The sequence below is a fragment of the Triticum dicoccoides genome, unplaced genomic scaffold (assembly GCF_002162155.2).
Source record: "Triticum dicoccoides isolate Atlit2015 ecotype Zavitan unplaced genomic scaffold, WEW_v2.0 scaffold123031, whole genome shotgun sequence".
NCBI classification, from domain to species: Eukaryota; Viridiplantae; Streptophyta; class Magnoliopsida; order Poales; family Poaceae; genus Triticum; species Triticum dicoccoides.
In genome coordinates, this window is record NW_021186075.1 from 160,294 (window position 1) to 167,926 (window position 7,633).

Below are 7,633 nucleotides of genomic sequence, written 5' to 3' on the forward strand. Positions count from 1 at the left end.
ACTATATGATTTTGTAGGGATAACTTTCTTTAGCCATGTTATTTTGAGAAGACATGATTGCTTTGATTAGTATGCTTGAAGTATTACTATTTCTTATGTCAATATGAACTTTTATTTTGAATCATTTGGATCTGAACATTCATGCCACAATAAAGAAAATTACATTGAAAATTATGCTAGGTAGCATTCCACATCAAAAATTCTGTTTTTGTCATTTACCTACTCGAGGACGAGCAGGAATTAAGCTTGGGGATGCTTGATACGTCTCCAACGTATCTATAATTTGTGATTGTTCCATACTATTATATTACCCCTTTTGGATGTTCATGGGCTTTATTTTACACATTTATATCATTTTTTGGACTAACCTACTAACCAGAGGCCCAGCCCGTATTGCTGTTTTTTTTGCCTATTTCAGTATTTCGAAGAAAAGGAATATCAAACGGAGTCCAAACGGAATGAAACCTCCACGAGCGTGATTTTTGGAACGAACGTGATCCACAGGACTTGGAGTGCAAGCCAAGAAGCAGCCGAGGTAGCCACGAGGGTGGAGGGCGCGCCCACCCCTACAGGGTGCGCCCCTATCTCGTGGCCCCCTCGGGCGTCCACCGACCTACTTCTTCCTCCTATATGTACCCACGTACCCCGAAACACATCCAGGGAGCCAACGAAAAACAATTTCCACTGCTGTAACCTTCTGTATCCGTGAGATCCCATCTTGGAGCCTTCGCCGGCGCTCCGCCGGAGGGGGAATCGACCATGGAGGGCTTCTACATCAACACCATAGCCTCTCCGATGAGTTGTGAGTAGTTTACCACATACCTTCGGGTCCATAGTTATTATCTAGATGGCTTCTTCTCTCTTTTTGGATCTCAATACCATGTTCTCCCCCTCTCTTGTGGAGATCTATTTGATGTAACTCTTTTTGCGGTGTGTTTGTCGAGATCCGATGAATTGTGGGTTTATGATCAAGTTTATCTATGAGAAATATTTGAATCTCCTCTAAATTCTTTTATGTATGATTGAGTTATCTTTGCAAGTCTCTTCGAATTATCAGTTTGGTTTGGCCTACAAGATTGATCTTTCTTGCAATGCGAGAAGTGCTTAGCTTTGGGTTCAATCTTGCGGTGCCCTTTCCCAGTGACAATAGGGGTTGCAAGGCACGTATTGTATTGTTGTCATCGAGGATAAAAAGATGGGGTTTATATCATATTGCATGAGTTTATCCCTCTACACCATGTCATCTTTCTTAATGCGTTACTCTTTTCTTATTAACTTAATACTCTAGATGCATGCTGGATAGCGGTCGATGTGTGGAGTAATAGTAGTAGATGCAGGCAGGAGTCAGTGTACTTGTCGCGGACGTGATGCCTATATACATGATCATGCCTAGATAATCTCATAATTATTCTCTTTTCTATCAATTGCTCGATAGTAATTTGTTCACCCACCGTAATACTTATGCTATCTTGAGAGAAGCCACTAGTGAAACCTATGGCCCCCGGGTCTATCTTTTATAATATAAGCTGTCAATCTACTTTTATTTGCATCTTTAATTTTCCAATCTATATCATAAAATACCAAAAATATATTTATCTTATCATATTATCTCTATCAGATCTCACTTTCGCAAGTGGCCGTGAAGGGATTGACAACCCCTTTATTGCGTTGGTTGCGAGTTCTTTGTTTGTTTGTGTAGGTGCGTGGGACTTTTGAGGAGCCTCCTGCTGGATTGATACCTTGGTTCTCAAAAACTGAGGGAAATACTTATGCTACTATTGCTGCATCACCCTTTCCTCTCCAAGGAAAACCAACGCAAGCTCAAGACGTAGCATTATGATCAACACTACTAGTTGGAATAGCTTCTAACCACTTAGTAACATAATCAACAACAACTAGAATATGGGTATACCCATTATAAGAAGGAAAAGGTCCCATATAATCAAAGCCCCAAACATCAAATGGCTTAATAACAATGGTTCAATAACAAGTGAATAATTCATAGGCTTTTGCTGACGTCTACTAATATTACCAATTCTTTGACATTGATCACAAGACAAGACAAACTTATGAGCATCCTTGAAGAGAGTAGGCCAATAAAAACTAGATTGCAATACCTTGTGTGCAGTCTGTTCCTGTTCATGCTCAGGTACACAACGTCTAATAACACCATCTACTCCTTCTTTTTAAAGGTGTGGGTCATTCCAAAATTAATGTCTTAAATCATAGAAAACCTTTTTCTTTTGCTGGTATGTGAGACTAGGTGGTATAAATTTAGCAATGATATATTAGCATAATCAACATATCATGGAGTATTACGAGAAGAATTATGACAGCTAATTGTTCATCAGGAAATCTATCATCAATAGGCAGTGGGTCATCAAGAAAATTTTCTAACCTAGACAAGTTCTCTGCAACGGGGTTCTCAGCTCCCTTTCTATCAATAATATGTAAATCAAATTCTTGTAACAAGAGAACCCATCTAATAAGTCTAGGTTTAGCATCTTTCTTTTCCATAAGATATTTAATAGCAACATGATCAATGTGAACAGTTAATTTGGAATCAACAATATAAGATCTAAACTTATCACAAGCGAAAACAACTGCTAAAAATTCCTTTTTAGTAGTAGCATAATTTCGCTGGGCACTATCTAGAGTTTTACTAGCATAATGAACAACATTCAATTTCTTATCAACTCTTTGCCATAGAACTGTACCAAAAGCATAATCACTAGCATCACACATAATTTCAAAGGGTAGATTCCAATCAGGAGGTTGAACAATAGGTGCAGAAATCAAGGCTTTCTTATGTATTTCAAATTCTTCTACACGATCATCATCAAAAACAAAAGGAATATCTTTTTGCAAGAGATTAGTGAGAGGCCTAGAAATTTTAGAGAAGTCTTTAATAAACCTCCTATAGAAACCACCATGACCAAGAAAACTTCTTATACCTTTGATGACTTTAGGACACAACATCTTTTCAATAACATCTACTTTAGCTTTATCAACTTCAATACCTCTTTCAGAAATTTTATGCCCCAAGACAATACCTTCATTAACCATAAAGTGGTACTTCTCCCAATTCAAGACAAGATTAGTTTCTTCACATCTCTGCAAAACCCGATCAAGGTTGCTTAAGCAATCATCAAAAGAAGTTACGTAAATGGAGAAACCATCCATGAAAACCTCAACAATCTTTTCACAAAAGTCAAAGAATATAGCAGTCATACATCATTGAAAGGTAGCAGGTGCATTGCATAAACCAAAAGGCATACGTCTATAAGCAAAAGTACCAAAAGGGCAAGTAAAGGTGGTATTTTCCTAATCATCTTTTGACACAGGTATTTGAGAGAAATCAGAATAACCATCTAGAAAGGAAACATGTGTATGTTTGGATAGTCTTTCTAGCATTTGATCAATAAAAGGTAGAGGGTAATGATCTTTTCTAGTAGCTTTATTTAATTTGCTAAAATCAATTACCATTCTATAACCTGTAACAATTCATTGTGGAATCAATTCATTCTTATAGGAACAACAGTAATACCTCCCTTCTTAGGGACACAATGAACGGGACTTACCCACCTACTATCAGCAATAGGATAAACTATACCTGCCTCCAGAAGTTTTAGTATTTCATTTCTTACCACTTCTCTCATCTTAGGATTTAACCTTCGTTGGTGATCAACAACTGGTTTAGCATCAGCCTCCAAATTAATTTTGTGCTGACATAGAGTGGGACTAATGCCCTTAAGATCATCGAGAGTATATCCAATAGCGGCATGGTGCTTCTTCAGAGTTTTCAATAATTTCTTGTCAGGACCCCGACTCGATGTCACATCGATCTAGCTGGTAACACCCCATATCACTTTGCGGCCTCACGCACGGTATCCCCACGGGTGTCGTCTTACCTTTTCCCGGGACCGTTTGCGCCTTTTGGCTCGCGTATATGAAAGTGTCGCTAGCATCCATATGATAAAGAGCCCGGGCTGACATGACTAGTCGTAAACCCAAAGTGGCACAGACTTACAGGGACAGGCATCCATGACCCAGCTTCGAACGTGTCGGTCATCAGCAAGTGGGTCCGGGCTGTAGCACTGGGCTAGCAGGACTCCGGTACTCAAAGCGTGACATTTCCCCGAAGGGACAGACACAGGAACGAAGAAGGACACATGCCGGCCAGCCTAAGTGTTCCAGAGCAGTAGCAAGCTACCATGGCTCAGCGGTAACACTAGGAGACATTTCCCGGTAAGAGAGGCTACTAAAGATAAACAACTAGATAGCCAGATCCCACACATACCAAGCATTTCAGTCATACACACAATATGCTCGATATGTGCAAATACAATGAAGCATCACAACATGACTCTACGACACAAGTACTTTATTTAAGGCTCAGTGAGCCATACATAACATACACACAAAGGTACGGGTCTCACGACCCAGCATACAAGTCATACAATCATACAAGCCAGCAGCGGAAGTAACTTGTCTGAGTACAGACAACTAGTAAAATAAAAGAGGCTTGGAAAGCCTCTGGCTATACTATGTGGTCCTTCACAAGCTCAGGGTCACCACCTGGGTCTTTAGCCTACTCGTTGATGTCAACGTCTACATAGAACCCATCAGAAGGGGTTGCAGCGTCTTCTGTAAAAATGTAGATTATAGCAACATGAGTACAAAGGTACTCAGCAAGACTTACATCAGATCCTACATATATGCATAGTATCAAGAAGGGTTGGTGGAGTTATTGCAGCAAGCCAGCTTTGACTCTTGGCTAGGCTATCCTACGATACTCCAACTTGAAATGGTTTTGCGCACACGAGTCCACTAATCACCAATTCAATACACTACCGAGGATCCACCTCCGTCCTCCTACGGAGGAGCCATCCTCGGCACTCACACTTATCTTGAGGCTTTTAACAGTTTCCATTTACTTGTCTATGAACTGTATAGGCAACCAAGTAGTCCTTTACCGCGGACGCGGCTATTCGAATAGATCATGTTAACCCTGCAGGGGGTACTTCTTCATACACGCTCTCACCACTTACCGTCGTTTACACGACATGTACTCGGCAACCTTCAAGCGGAAGCCCAACGTGGGTGTCGGCCACGACCTACCTAATCACCTAAGCCTCCAGTCCAGGTTTATCGCCTATTCAGGTTCCATCCGCAGGGAGTCCGGCCGAGGTTTCCCATACGGCCCCGAACGATGTGAACAGGGTTCCCGAGATACCTAACGGGTATTCGGTACACCCGGCCACGTACCTACCGCATCACAGCCCACCCCTACGGTCAGCGCTGCCCACGGCCTCCAGTAGGCTACAAACACCAGAAACTACTTGCAACTCCTGGACGGAGAACTAGGGTGAATAAGAAGTCGAGAGGGTCCATTGGTTTCGGGCCCAATGCATGGTAGTAGCTGATTCTTAAATCACACATACAGATCTCAGTGCTTAAGGTCGGCTTCAATGAAACAACCCACCATGTACTCCTACATGGCCTCTCATCGATACCTTTACCAAATCGTGTTCACCACACCACTCTCATTACCGACATAATCATTTCACTCTAGCCCATCACCCAGATGAACCAGACCTGACACGACTCTAAGCATAGCAGGCATAGCAAGGTAGGAACAACACATACATATGCCTCAATCAACTCCTACACATGCTAGTGGGTTTCATCTAGTTACTGTGGCAATGACAGGTCATGCAGAGGAAATGGGTTCAACTACCGTAGCACACAGCAGTTTGAATCGCGTTGTCTTAATGCAGTAAAAGAGAGCAGGAGCGAGAACATGGGATTGTATCGATATGATCAAATGGTTGGTTGCTTGCCTGATGGTTCGATGCACGGATACGGTTCTTCGTTAGGGTAGTCACGGTACTCCTCGGGGACAGATCCTGTCGTAAAGGATAACGATACACAGGCATCACCAAACAATGTGCAACAATATGATGCATGCATGAAACATGGCAATATGAGTGTATTGGGCTAATGCAACTAAAGCCAGAAGGGTTTGAACAAATTTGAGTCAAAGATTCAAATTTCAATTTCAAATATGGCCTTTTAAAGTGCTTTTCCTTGTTCTGATTAAAACATCCATTTAACTTGTTGGATCATGCATGAAAATAGTACAGATGGATAGATTGGATTTTTCTGATCATTTTTCATATATAATTTGTCCAATTTGGAGTTACAGAATAAAAGTTATGAATTTTTGAAGTTTAATTAATATTCTGGAATTTCCTGATTTAATTTAAATCCAGAAATATCATTTACTGCGTCAGCCTGACGTCACAGTGACATCAGCAGGTCAACAGGGCTGGCTCGGGTCAAACCTGACGTGTGGGGTCCACACGTCAGTGACACAGGGGCTAATCCCGTGTTGACCCGGGCTGGTTAGCTTTGACTAAGCCCTGGGGCCCACTTGTCAGCGTCAGTAGGTGGTGGTTTAGTGGCTAATTAACTAGGCCATGTCAGCTCGCCGGAGTTCTGGCCGGCGGCGACCATCAGTGCGGCGGCGATAGTGGTTTTGGTCGTTTCGGCCACCAAATGAACCGCGGAGGCCACCGGAGTGAAGCTGAGGACGACCCGCGGCTCTTGGCGGAGTCCGTTTGGGGTCGGGGTGGCCGGAGTCGACGGCGGCGAGCTCGGCTGCGGCGGCCGGGGTTCGGTCGTGCACGGGAACGGTGTTGCAGGGTGTTAGGGGGGGTGTTGGAGCGTGCTACGTGCTCCTAGTGAGATGTGGAGCACGATGGCGTGCTCGGTTGGGCGCTACGGCGATCGTGGCCACGACGGCGACATCGCCGGCGGCGTGAAGCTTTCGGCCGCGGTGGGGCTAGGGCCTAGGGGTCGGGAGAGAGCAGGGGAGAAGGGGGAAACGGTGGCGTAGCTCACCGCGGTTGCAGTGGGCGTCGAAGCGGCTCGGGGACGCGTCGGAGACGACAAATTTGACGGCGACGGTGGTCGGAGTCCGAAGAGGGGAACGGCGACGTGGCGGCGATGCAGGGCTTCCGGGGACCCGTGGAGCGGTGGGGAGGAAGAAGGAGTCGAGGCGGAGCTTCTGAGCTGGTCGGGGAAGCGAGGGGTGGTCGGAGACGGTGGCTAAGGCGAACGGCGGCGACGGTGAGCTTCGGCCGTGAGAGAGAGAGAGTGAGGGAGAGGAAGGAGAGAGCCGGGGAGAGTGAGAGAGAGCAGGGGGGATCGGGACGGGCTGCGGGTGTCGTCCACGCGGCCAGGAGGGCGTCGGCAAGCAGGAGGTGGCCGCGCAGCCGCGCGCGCGCGAGCACGCAGCAGCTTCGGGGCGAGGGGAGGAAGACGACGGGGAGCTACAGTGCTGGGCTGGGTCGGTTGCTGGCTGGGCCGCACAGGTAAGTCTTCCCCTTTCTTTTCTGTTTTCTGTTTTTATTTAATATAACTGCGACTTTGTTGAATTAAATAAAATACCTAGGCAACTCCAAAAATCACCAAACTACTCCTGGTCCATAGTTGGATTATTTCCAACATGAAACATTTTAGTTTGGAGATATTTGAGCATTTAAATATTTTATATAATTTTAAATGCCCAAATTCAAATAGTTATGATTTAATTCAAAACCCTAGGATGGCCTAGGAAAATGTGCAC